Source organism: Lissotriton vulgaris, chromosome 7 (assembly GCF_964263255.1).
Source record: "Lissotriton vulgaris chromosome 7, aLisVul1.2, whole genome shotgun sequence".
Lineage (NCBI taxonomy): Eukaryota > Metazoa > Chordata > Amphibia > Caudata > Salamandridae > Lissotriton > Lissotriton vulgaris.
In genome coordinates this window covers 1,005,753,611-1,005,767,825 of record NC_141695.1, presented here as the reverse complement: position 1 = coordinate 1,005,767,825, position 14,215 = coordinate 1,005,753,611, and the positions used below count along the sequence as shown (strand labels likewise).

The 14,215-nt window shown below is 43.5% G+C and overlaps 1 protein-coding gene across 2 annotated transcripts in view; it reads right to left on the bottom strand.

Moving 5' to 3' along the window:
• The window catches only part of SPDL1 (spindle apparatus coiled-coil protein 1), a 387,177-nt gene that overhangs the window by 300,023 nt on the left and 72,939 nt on the right, over positions 1-14,215 (bottom strand). Inside the window, exon 1 of one of the 2 annotated variants that reach the window (XM_086931422.1) lies at positions 7,749-7,850. The exons of the other annotated variant lie outside the window; for it this stretch is intronic. The gene's annotated coding sequence lies outside the window, so the exon portion shown is untranslated. Of the gene's footprint in view, positions 1-7,748; positions 7,851-14,215 lie in introns of those variants that run through there. 2 annotated transcript variants of the gene reach the window in all.

The following is a 14,215-nucleotide window of genomic DNA, read 5'->3' as shown; positions in this document are numbered from 1 at the left end:
AGCGGTAAAATCACATGATAAAACAAGGATCCAACAGTGTCGGAAGCGGTATAAGCGGGCCTTACAGAGGGAAAGGAAAGAGTGGGAGGCAGACAATTGGGAAAACCTCAGAACTGCCCTAAAGAAAAAGGACTCAAAAACTTTTTAGGCAATTGCCAGCTGTGGGAGATGGGAGGCCAATTCGGCTACCGGACCCAATATAGCTGCGTCTGCTTGGGAGGCACATTTTAAGGTTTTGTATGCCTCTCCGGCTGACGAAGGCCCTCTAGTCCCTCTCCCAAGCCTCCTCCATGAGTATCGACTGGAGGGGGCCTGGGAGATTACTCACTTGGAGGTGGAGGGTGCTATTTCTAAACTAGTGCCTAATAAGGCGCCTGGTTTGGATAAGCTACCGGGGGACCTATTCCGGTCCCAAACAAAAATTTGGGCCCCCTATTTATGTGTCCTTTTCAATGCAATATTAAATGGTATGAATCCTCCGGACACTTGGAGCGGTGCCGAAATAGTCCCTATTTATAAAAAAGGCTGCCCCCTTAAACCGTCTAATTACAGGCCTATCAGCCTGATAGACGTGACCCAAAAATTGTTGGGTCGGATTATTCTAGACAGAATCCAGAGTTGGATGGATGAAAAAGCAAAAAAGCAATTTTGTCTCCTTTCCAGGCTGGTTTCAGGTTGGGTACATCAACTGTGGACCAGTTATTTAGACTCCAGGTTTTATTCTGGAAAACGGTGACTGTAGAGGGTGGCAGCCTCTACATGATCTTTGTTGACTTGCGGTCAGCATTTGACCTGGTCCCCAGGAATAAATTATGGAGGGTACTACTTGAACTTGGTATACCACGTTATCTCCTGAACGGATGGCTTCGCAGACTTCTGTGTGTCAAGAGGTCTGGAGATAAACCTTGACAAAACTAAGTTTATGGTTTTAACCCCCCGCTGCAGACACGCCCGAATCCTTTGCTGGGTGGATCCCCTTTGGAGAGAGTGAAGATCTTCGAATACCTGGGTATTACATTGGGTGAACACCTAGATTGGGATTTGCAGTTGGCAAAAGCTGCACTTAGGTTAACAAAAGTAATGGGGGGATCCAGAAACTACACAGAGTCTGGGTTTAAGCCAGCAGCTCCAGTCATCGAAATTTATAAGGTTCAGGCCAGATCGGCAGCATTATGTGGGGCCGAACTTTGCGGCGACAAAAACCTCATAGCCTAGCCAAAGTTGAACATGCATTCATGAGAAATGTATTGGGCCTTCCTGTGAGTACCCTCCTTGTACCCCTTCGCATGGAGCTTGGATTACTCCCTATTGAAGAGGTTATGTCATTACGCCCCTTAATGTACTGGAAGAGACTATGGTCCGTGCCTGAACTAGAGTGTTATAAAAATGAATTCAGGGATATCTGGGATGCACTGAAAAGCAGACCATTGGGTGGCTGACCCATATTAAGGCTTTTAGTTTGCGGATAGGTTTACCGGAAGTTTGGGATGCTCCTGGTGTAGCTTGCCTGGGGTTAACTAAAGTTGACCTGCGTTCCCACTACAGGAACTACAATTTAGCATCCCTACATGCGAGCTCTACGGGGGGGGAAGAATAAATACTGAGTTCCTCCAAGTCAAAACAGGTTATAAAAAGGAAGAATTCTTAGACTTGATATACCCTGCAGCAGCAGAAATTGTATATGCAATTCAGCATGGGTACTCTGTCACTTAGAGTGTTCACCAGTAAATGGGATAGTGACAAGAGTATGGATTACCCAGTTCATGATTCCCACCTGGAAAATGAAATACATGTTTTTTTTTCTGCCCAGCATATCAGGTTGCACGAAAGCACTGGGTAATTTCAATTTGTAGGAACTTAGGCTTTCGTCAGTGTGCCCAGGCAATCGGAGTTCTTAAATATGATACTCATCCGCCTATCATTTTTGCTGTTTCGCGTTTTTTGAACAGTATGAGGCATAGACGCAGGAAACTGACTAATGTACCTATTGATCAATAGGTGCTATTGTATTTTAGCATGATTCTTTTGTCCGATAATGATATCAATGTTTAATCTTTTTTAGGTTTTTACAGAATTGTATTTTTATTCTGTAAATTTGTATATTTTAAACACAGTATGTATTTATTCTTTTAATTTCCCAATGTACGCATTTTATCTGTACTTTTATGGCCCATTGTGGCCGAAATAAAGTTATCGAACGAACGAATACATAAGCCTTGACATCAACAGTAATGGTAAACATGTCTGCTCGCTACACATCATTTATCACCCACCTGGTGGCAACCTCCTCTTCACAGAACACCTCATGGATATGATCAGAACACACAACGGTCGACGAAACACACAAATTTGCCTTGGTGATTTTAATCTCCACTGGAACGATCCCAACAATACAGTGGTCAACAGCCTCAAAAACTTCCTCAACGCCTTAGACCTCAACCAAATTTGCAACAGCCCTACACACAATAAAGGCGCAATTTTGGACTTAATAATCTTTAAAAGTGATTCCACTCATTTGGAGTCGATCCTCCCGTGATTGGTCTGACCATCACGTCATCTCAAACTCAACCCAAACACGTTACCTACCTCAAGCCAGAATCTACTTCTACCCTCTGCTGGATCTTCCAACGTAACTGATCTCATCAACCACTACCTCAACTCTATGACTTAGATAATTAACGAATTTGCTCCCCCGCAACTAAAGAGAATTTCCACAAAAGACTCTAAACCCTGGTTCAAGGGTCTTCTTAACGAGGACAGACGTTCTCTCAGAACTGCTGAACGCAACTGGAGATACGGTCCCATCCGCCAAGCTCCTTATGACTCTAAAAAGAAAGAGAAATACTTAATATCGTACGGTCAAGCGCACTAAAGCAGACTTCTTCAGCCAACAACTTGACCAGGCTAGAAATCGACCAAAAAAGCTTTTTGAATTAATCAAAAAAATCAATCTAAGGACCAACCGCAACGTCCACAAGAACTAACTCACCCACAACCCCCATGTGAGGACTTTTCTAACTACTTTAACCTAAAGTCTGAGAAAATCAAGAAAGATCTCCTCAATTACCTAATCTCTCACTCTTGCCCGCCCACCAAAACCTCCCCTTTTACCCCCAATTGCAACGCAACAAATCCCGTCAAAGTTTGCCCTAAAAAAACGATGCAGCATGGTCATACTTTTACACCTACTCTGAAGACACTATAGGCAAATTTCTCAATGCCCTGAAGCCTTCCAATCACCTCACTGACCCTCTCCCTGCAAAAACGGACAAAGATCTTACCCGTTTGCTACTACCTCTCTGGACCAAGATCATCAACAGTTCACTTCTACAAGGTTGCATACCTGACTCCCTAAAGGTGGGGTAGGTGTCTCCCATCCTTAAGAAACCCACAGCTGACCCCCACGGACCTAAACAACTACCGCCCAATCTCCAATATTCCCACCTTGGCCAAACTTCTGGAAAAATGTGTTCAACACCAACTTACCAAACATATTGATCACTTCAACCTTCTAAACAAACCCCAATCCGGCTTCCGTGCAAATCACAGCACTGAATCAGCCATGACTCACATCATTGATGATGCACTTCAAATACTTGATCAAAACGAAGCATGCTTCCTTATCCTACTAGTCCTCTCCTCAGCGTTTGATACAGTCAAACACGAGCACTTGAAAGATCTGTTGAAACACAGAATGGGTCTATCAGGATCAGTGCTCAAGTGGTTTACCTCTTTTCTGCAAAAACCGGACTCAAAAATTCAAGGCTAACAACACCCTGTCCAAACCTGTTCCAGTTACGCTAGGAGTCCCACAAGGTTCCTCGCTGTCCCCTACACTCTTCAACGTATTCATGGAACCACTCACCGATCTGCTACAAACATTCAACGTGCAATTTCACATGTATGCCGACGATACCCAACTGTACCTCAAGATCAACACCCTGGACGACATTAGTTTGCTTAACACTACTCTTAAGACCACCCAAACATGGCTGGCAGAGAGTCACCTCAAACTGAATTCCTCCTTTTTGACCCACCCGCCAAAGTCCCCATAATGCACAACTGGATCAAACACCTTACAACACTCAACGTTCAACCAACCATTGTGGATTCAGCGAAATCATTGGGTATAACCCTGGACTGCACCCTCAATAAGCAGAAACACATTAGTAACGCAACGAAGGGAGAAAACTTCCAGATTAATACACTAAGGAAGCAGAAGCCCTTCCTACCTCCCAATGACTTCAAGATGGTGGTTCAGGCTCTAGCTCTACCGAGGCTGGACTATCGAAGTGTCTCGCTATGCCGTCTCCCCAAAGACCCTACAGCTCCTCTAAGAGCCTCTACGAACGCGGCAGCGAGACTCATCGCTGGCTCGAAAAGAAGGGCCCACATCTCCCCGGACCTAAAATCTTTAAACTGGCTGCCATTTGAAGCCAGAATCCACCTGAAAATAGCTTGCATGACGCACAAGGCCTTACATCATAATGCACCGAGCTATCTCACACAAAAACTAACAATATCTGGTGGGACAAGTTCAACAAGAAGCGCATAAAACCTCCTTCTGAAACCACAAAAATTCAGCAAGATAAACTTATAAATCGATTCTTCTTAGGAATGGCACCCAGGATATGGAATGCCCTTCCACCGGAAATAAGACTGAACCCCTCCACCTCTTCCTTCAAACTGCAAGTAAAAGGCATCCTTATGGCAAAATTCACGTAAACACAGCCTCATTTGTCTGTGAGAACCTCCATTCCCTTCATCATACTTATCAACCTAATCATTTTTGCCATTACCATGATTCGTCTGTTCGCCCATGCTCTGCACCTTACTGCTTTGCTTTTTGTATGCTCAGTTTGTTCTATATGTATGCGACGTTCTTATCAATATTGTACTACCATGACTTATCAGGCCGCTCCTGTTCTGCATCATGTTGATTTTTCTTTTTTGTATGTTATGCTTTCTGATGCTATTTATTATGGTGCTGCTTATCTTTAATATATGATATAACTAAACACACTGTCTGTAAAGCGCTCTGATACCCGTAAGGGTCTTGTCCGCGCTCTATAAAACTTTCAAAATAAATAAATAAAAGAAATGAATTTGAGGCCTAGTATAGCAATGCCATGTCGCTTGGTCGTTTCTGCTCCTTTAAAACTGCATACTCTTGTCTCTCCCTCTGCACCTGCTCGTCTTCCTGACAACCTTTTGAGGCCCAAGCCCCCCTTTGGACCTGTAATAGAACACACCAGAGCGGGAGGGAAGAGACTGCTCATCATAAAGAGGACTGCTCATCATAAAGAGGACTGTGTTCTCGGACCTGAGGCAACAGTGTCTTGTGTCTCACTGAAAAATGCAGTCAAAAATTCCCTCAAGAAGTCCAGCGCTGCCCTAAGCTTATTGATTTGTGCCTTTTTATAGCGTGAACTTCACCTACCAGGGTTTATGAGTGATGTACAGTGGTGGCTCCTCTAAGGAGTGCTGCGAGGCGGGAGGGGCAGGGTGGTGGGTAGTAAACTCCGGAATGCGGCCCAACAGAGTTGTGTATATAAATAAATAAATTAAACTAATTACATTGCGCGCTGCATCGCCGGGTTGGCATTGCAGCGCGCGCAATGTAATTTTTTTATTTATACACACAACTCGGTTGGGCCGTATTCCAGAGTTTACTACCCCCCACCCTGATGTATATACTGGGGTGTTAAAAACACCAGGTAGAGGTCACGTATAAATTGACTGGAAACTTTTAACAATAATAGTAAAGTACATCGTTTGTTTTTGGAGCACATAGGCTTTTGGTACAATGTTAAATATGTAGGTAGTGGGGCAATAGGTTGGTTAAGTGCAGTGTATGAGCCATTACAGAGGACTAAAGCTTTCTGCTTCCTCGCCAGCACCTCCTGCCAGGACAGACTGAATGCAATGTGGCAATCGCAGATGGGCTTAGCTGACTTACAGGCTATGTTTTTGCTAACGTATTGGTTAATGGGCACTTCGCTCCACGGGTTTGCACTCCTCCTAGTTGTCATGCTAAAGATAACAAGCATTGTCAATAGGTATGCCTTATGAATGCAAGTGACTTTTGTGTCACTGGTGGGTTTACACACACTGTAAGCCATCCTAAATGCACGGTCACACATCTTTGCGCGCATGCATCCATCCAGCGACTCGCTCTTGTATTTACCCTCGGTGGATTGAATGCATCACAATGTGGTCGAGTAGAAAATTCATGTCACTAGACCTGCGGGCATTTTTAAGATTTTCGAAGACTTGGATGATAGTTACGGGTGAGCACCCCTGCCAGCTGCTCGAGTTGCCCAGTCAGGAAGTTTTAGTTGGAATTAGTTGTTCTTTTGTCATGCAAAGCAGCAAACGGTGGTGTGTATATTTGGCGTCCAGTACCAGCTGAGAGCAAGCAACTGAACATACGTTCCCAGAAAATAACGTTTGGACAACCTGCGCTACAGTATAGTGTGGCAGGGTATACTCAGACATGAGTCCCTTTCTCACTGCTCCATCAGGATTCAAGCAAGCCGGGCCGAAGACGGCTGAAATGCCAGAAACCGGTCCCCGGTAGCTTGTCTCCTTTCTGGTGAAGAATTGGCTTGGTAGTTTAGTCTGCCCTGTTCCCATGATGCACTGGGCCAGGGACAGACTGATTTGCATATAGCCAGGTTCTGAGCTGGGATGGGGCAGTGAGATAAATAATGGTGATGGATCAAGCCCTGATCTTTGGACTGGGTAAGAGTGGTCTGCTTAATTCAGACACTCTGTTCATCACCACCCCCTTTTCTAAATCGCTACAGTAGTCTGGAGCAGGACTGACTTCGGGAGGGGACAGTTAGTGATGATCAGACATCGACCACTGGTTCCGACCAGAAATCAGATGATTGACGTTCGGTGCACGACCAGGCTCGGAATGGGATATAAAATTCGACCAGGCAACAAAGTGAAAGTGCCCCTCATTAGTGAATTCGATTAAAAAGTAACAGGTTTGCAAATCTGAACATGGGTGTTCTACAAGGCATGAAAGACCGCATGGCTTTGATCTTGCTGCAGGAAAAGTATGGTTTAACAACATCGAAACTAACAGGAAAACTGGCACAGCTGACCATAAAACAGGCCCACAAACAACCAACAAGGAGCACACACAACGAACTAACACAGTTCACGACTGGCAGTAATAGCCACCCAGGAGCTGCCTGCCCTTCTGGCTCTTGCCTGCAATGTTGCTTACGTTTTTTCCAGGGCTTGACACGATGACTGATATGTATGGCACAGCAGGTATTAAAAGACAATTATTAGGCTTAGGAGGCATTTTTAGCATTTAATGATACAGGATATCCCATTTGTTTTGTTCAACTGGTTAGATTTTCACACAGGGGCTGCATTCCCATTTCTTACACAAAACACGTAGATCACTTCCCAGTCTGCTTGCCGCCCGCAAACTTTAGTAACTGCAATAACTGATAGTAGCGCAGGGGACTCCACCTGAAGGGCGAAGGCATGCGTCAAAAACACTGCACAGGGGCGAGCAGTTAGACGGCAGAACAGAGAAGGAGCCAGTGCGAAAGCTGCCCCCCGAGTAGGGACAGTCTTGGACCGATGTACTCGCTGGCTGGGAGTAAGACAACTTAAACAGGGAGATTTGTGATCCCTGGACGGAGCTCTACTGTACGTAGCCGCTGACATTAGATTTACTGTTTTCATTCACTACAAACGTCTTGATAGCAGTGCATACTCACAGTTTTCTTTCACTGGTTTCGTGATCGTGACAACAGTGCCCGTCAATTTTGAATCCTCCACCTCCCTCATTACAAATCTCGCGATTCGAAAGAAAGCCCCGTTCGCATGACGTATTCACCAACACACGGTCTTAAAGTATAGTAGGTCCTAAGTGGCCATCTTTGAGTCAGGCACTACTCAATTCGGCATAAAAAGGACAGAATGTAGATCCGTCCGTAGGACGCGCGTTGCGTTTCTCTCTAACACCACGCCTAACCACAACGGCGTAGTGTGCACAGCTGTACTACCCTCGCTGTATATACACTGTACTGTAAATATAATAATCTGCCAATAAAATTGTTTTGAAATAAAAAAATAAAAAAAATCACTCGCAGTGGCCTTGCCTTTGCACTTCTGGTAATATTCTTAATGAACCGGACGATTTTGTAAACATTTCGAAAGTGGGAAAATGGACGATTCTGTAAACGTCTAGGAATAAATACCGTTTCGTCCTATGTGTATTATCTCTCTATGCCAATATCTGTTTTGCTAACACTTCTCATTGAGACAATAGCGATGTTTACAGATTCTATGACAGCCATAGCTGCCAAGGTTTTAGATTGCTATGTGTGACGTTCATAATTACTGCTCTGTGCGAGGTGGCAGTCAGTGAAGGTGAAGTTTGGATGGGAGCTTCCGAAGGCTGTGAAATGCCTAGCGCTAGAGGCAGCGCTACTGTGCACACTTCAACTGAGAGGCAGAAAGGCATGGATTAAGTGAAACTGGGACATAGATACAATAAAATGCGTATTTACAGACACTAGAGAGAGAGAGACAAGGGTAGCGTGGCCAGACGTCGGATTTCCCCAGACTTTTCTTAATTTTAACGTATGTCCCGGTTTATGGGTTTAAGGTCAAATCAACCTGTAAAGTTGAAGTGAAAGGTGTGTGCTTCTTAAGTCATTTCTCTGTTTCAGGCAGCAGAGGATGTGGGCTGAATGCATGCTGCAGCTGCAGCAGAGGGGAGACAGAGTGGGGAGGAAACAGGGACATAAAGACATGGGCAGACTGTCATTACAATTTAGGAGCCGATTATGATGCTGGTTGCAAAGGCTCCGAATGGGATTCTGTTTAATTTAACCTGTGTCGGAACCCATGTTTCCGACTGACTCTAAAACTTTTCCGCCCGCCCAATTACGATACAAGGTAACTGGTCGGTCAGTCCTTATTGGGTCCGACCAGCATTCGGAGATTCCGAGACGGTCGGAGCCGAATCGTACAGGTCAACGGATTGCGCATCCGACCGACCAATTACGATGTTGGATTCCGACAGCCTTTCTGACTCGGTCTGTCTGACACGAAAAGGCTGTCGGAAACTGACTTTGGGGTTCTGTAGCACGCCCCCCTTCACCTAGAGCCCTCCCGTTGAGGACAGTGGAGGTACTCATGGATCCCCTCGGTACAACCATCCACCGTGTGGCAAGCACCATGAGGTGCCCCCCACAGGACCACAACACTGAAATGCGTTAGTATGATGCATGATATTTGTCAGGGCTGGATAGTTGGACTGGAGTAGGGGTTCCACCTGTCTATTTATACCATCTGACCAGTACGTCAGCAGAAAAATAGGAAAATCATTTAAAGCTGGCTTTTTTTCCATATCAGTAAATAGTTTAAATCCGTAAATATAGGGAGAAAACACTTTAAAATGTGTTCTGGAGCTATCTTAAGGACCCACTGACTGATAATTAAAGTAAACAAAGGCAGAAAGGCCATGTCAAAAATGAATACAGGCAATTTCATATAAAGCTCTCCTTAAGCATCGAGGCTGGGCCTTTGCAGAATCTTACATAAAGTGTTAGCCAATATTTTTCTTTGGGAAAAATGGCAAACATAGAAGAGGTGATTTACATTATGCCGGATGTGGCATATCAGCCAGAGCGGCTAACTTTGAAATGGGGAACTGGGTTCAACTCTTAGCATCAGCTCAAGGTCCTTTGCTCCTGGGCAAATCACATGATCTTCCTGTGCCTAAAAAAAGAAAATGAATGTTTCATCATATACTGTAGCTGGTGCTCATTTAAAGGGCTCCAATACCTTTGGGTTGAGTTTGCGCAGTAAAAAACCTGCAAGGAAAACAAGCACTGGCGTTGCCAATAGGTCTCGCAGTAGGAAAGTTGGAGCTATTGGTTTTGTAAATGACATTTTATATTTATGTTTTGTGATTTACAATGCCAATACTTTTAACTTTAGCATATGTGACACTTTTAGTATTTGTAATGTCACATGTTTTGTATTGCCTTTACTTAGATGTATTGATATTACAATTAACATTGGCTTTTAATTTTTTAAAATAATTAATACTTAAATAAAAGTGATTGTAATTTTTAATGGCAATAGCTTAAACTTTTGTAAATAACTGTTGTGAAGATTATGTTCAGTGACTAAAATCCAAGAGCAGAAGTGAAATATTAACATTTTTTTGTGACATTTGCAATAAAGCTTCAAACATTCTGTCCCCACAACACACCTATACCCCACTACACACTCATGCCCCCACAATGCACACCTATGCCCTAAAACGGTGCATAAGCTATTCTCCAGCTGTCCTCCTGATGCACAACCACCACAAGGAACATCATACAGCAATCTCATGAGACATCCACAAGTGTTCTACTAAGATATTACTCAGACGTCCCCGGCTGCACTTCACTCGGTGCACCTTGTTATACATCAACCTGAGCCTGTCTTGCTTAACGTAACGCATTACGTTTGCTTTGGTGCTTGTTTCTGTTCGACTTTGAAAATCTGTATACTTATGCCTGTCAATGCCCATATTTTAAGAACAGCAGTATAGTGTGTGCCGAAGTGTGCTCAAGGTACAAAAAACAAACCTGTTATGCTTTATCAATACTTGAACAAATTTTCAATGTTAAAGCAGTTGTGCGGGAAATGTACCAATCACAAGGGTGATTCAGGAAGAAAAATACTCGAAGCATAAATGTACAAAGTCCCACGTGCTCAAGTTTTCTGGATACATGCGCAAGTAGTTCATCCAGCAAAGGTTTTTTGCATTGTATTCTGGGGCCTATTGCTCTATTTAGACTATTATAAAACCAGGACTATAATTCTCAGAATGCAAAGCACTGTCCTGGATGACGCACACACCCATGCGCCTTGGAAAATTGAGAGCCCCGAGTAATTCCTCCTTGGGAAGAGAGATTTGAAGATACCAATGAACTGCAAAATGATAAAACAGCTTTAAATGCTCAGAATTAAGAGCATAAATGAGGATTTGAGTGATTCCAATATGAAACGCTAAAGATGTCAATGTTTTTATTTGCATTTAGTTTCCTTTAGTACATAATAAAATCAGACCATTTCACTTTTGAATACCATTTACATGTAAATTTGTAACATGTGGCTACAAATTTTGCAACATATATTCATCACTCTAAATTGTGCAGTATCAATAATTCAAGGACAATAATTTATTTTAAATGCCTGGCAATGTTCAAGTCTCTCTCGTTCCTTTGAGAGATGCAGCTTGTGGGATTGTCAGACATCCCCACACACGCTGTACAATAACATTGCGCCAGCCCCACAACACTGGCGTCTGAGAGTGCATGTCTGCAGCATGAGAATCTAAACACGCCCCAGTCACTGGAGTTTAAAGGAGCAGGGTGCACCCATGCCAGGGATCTGCAAGCTCTGAAAAGCCACTAAGGCAAGTTCGCCCAATACAAAATATAAAACCAATCCTTGAGAAAAGTAAAATTATAAAGAAAAGACCAAAACAAGGTAATATTTATGGAAGCACATCTGATTTCATACGCGTTGTCGGAGTTCAATTATCCAGACAGTACCACGTCAAAGGAGAGGTTTTTAGGTACAAAAGACTTGCAATGAGGACATATTACAAACTGCAGAAACAAGCTTATAAACAGACCATAAAACACCGACTCTGCTCTATCAAAGAATCAAGCTTTCAAAGCAGTTAGGCCACGGAAATCTCCTTTTAGCAGCCTGCTGAATGTTGTGTGATAGAGTTATTCTGACTGGAATGCGGTTAGAGTGCAACACACAAAACACTTCCTGTAGGAAGAGCATCTGGCAATACGAATTTTCCACATTAGTAGCATTTATGGTACAATGGAATTAAACTATTGATAGTATGTACACCAGGCTCTGCATTTGTCAAAATAAACGGGTTACTCATTTCCTACATGGAAGCTTAGGCTTTTAAGGTAAGCAGCTGGTTTATTAACTTATTACAACTCTAGCAGTTACAAATGGTAAACTCTCACTCGCCAAACTGATATCTGGAGCTTATTATTTCAAATGTTATTTCAAGTATTTAAAGTGGAAATGATTGGCACCAACTGCATGAATCCCAGGTACAGGTCCTTATATGGTAGAAGGAAGGGGAGATTAAGTGATGTGCCGGGATCACAGGATGTTTTAGCCAACGCTTCCCTAGCTTCAAAAATGGTAGCTCTGGCTGTTACACCACATACTCAATCTGGTATCACACTACTGCTCTCTCAATCTCTTAACCGCAGACTGCCCTCTTCTCCATCCCCGCTGCCTCGTATAAAGTCGAGTCAGGCTTCTCCTCACCATCAGAAAGTTCTTAATGTGACTAATTGTTTCTATTGTTTCCCATGCCGTCCTGCAGCGAAAGATCAAAATAATGGGTGTTTAGATGTGCGCTTGAGTCAATAGCTTTGAGGATTAGGTTAGGACAAAAGTTCGGGTGGACTTGCCAATTTGTAGTGCAGCAGACACTGGATGAAGAAGGAAGAGAACGCACACGGAGCTGTAACCGCTGCTTTGAAGCTTCTTTTCATTTACGCGTAAAGTGGCAGCACTCTCCCATATGAAGAAGTGTTACTGGTGTCATCACCGCACATGGGCCATTGAGAGCGGGAGCCTCGCCCCTTGCTTTAGTGATAGCGGTAGGCATGAGATGACAGTCCCACACACCCCACTTTTAAAACTACCTCTGGCCTAATATGCAAACGGATGAGATGACACCTGAGTGATTTAACAATGCTTGAGAGTGGCAGGGAGGTGAGACGCCCGCCCCCTGCACTGACAGAGGCAGGCATGACGGGGCTGGTGACAGACACGAATGACCCCCGCATTTCAGGTACCACAGCATCAGACATGTTATGAACAGAGCAAGACAATCGACCTTAGTCCACTCTGCATTCATGCAGGACACTGAGGGGCAGGGTGCTGGGAACAGGCGCCCTCAGAATGCCTGTGTGCCGTGGCTCGTCTGCACGCGAAAAGAATTAAAAAAAAAGACGCGAGTGGTGCGCAGAGCGGCCGGGAAACTGAAAGTACGGCCATGAATAATTAGGGGAGGAGAAGCCGCACAGCACACGGTGGGAGAAGCCCTTTGATGTGCTGTGCGGCCGTGAAAAAATGCAATTAGGAGGGAGGGAGGGAGGCTGATGCGCGTGCTTGTTTGGTCAAGTGATTCACGTGAACTCAAAGAAAACCGCACCAAAAAGCCCTTGGTTTGACGAGCATTTTGAGCACTTGAATTGTCGCTCCGCTCAATGCGCATGCGGGCATTGATAGGCCGCGAGACCTAAAAATTGTCCTCTTCAATGCTGCTCGGTGGCCACATTAAGTACTCGCTAATCTTTTACTTTTACTTCTTGTTAATACTATATTGGTAATGGTTCAGCATAATTTCTCTCCACCTCTAAACGTCACAAATGTATAACCTAAACGTGCACTTAGCACAGGTGTCCTGTGTGGCCTAACAACGATTTAAATGAAATACTGGACTTTACATAATTTTTGAAGTGCATTCACTGTAGAATGAAATAATTCCTACATAACACTGTGTACCTTAACTCATTAATTGAGATTTGTTGCTTAGACGATTGACTAGAAACCATCCTCACATATTTAGAATGTGATTATTCTAGAAACGATAATGGACTTGTGTAATTTGTGCACCAATGTTACATGTATATTTTATATAAAATGTAGTTCTTATCCATATTTACACTTGCTTAATAAAAGAGTTACCGTATATCACAATGTAATATGAATCTAATGTACTGACAAGTTATTGTCCTTTGTGTTTAAACATGCACACGTATATTGAATGTGCACCATTGATTTAATATTTTAAGCTTGCCCTCAGTAGGCCTCTTTTTCACTCTGCATAAAATACTGTTTTCCCATTCTGCTATCATAAATGTTCCCTTGCAGGTATTCACACACATTGTTAGTTAAATAGTAGATACAACACTATTAACGATAGAGACCCTGAGAACAAGACCTTCACGAAAGAACATGGAGAGCCAGAGCGTTAACGGAAGAGTCCTATTTAGCAATGTTTCAACGTGGTTTAGTTGAGCAAGGATGATGACGCTCCCAATTTTAGTGTGAACTAGTTTGACGATATTTCAGCTTACTACTTGTGAATGAAGAAACAGAATGGAACCCCTGATGATGCTAA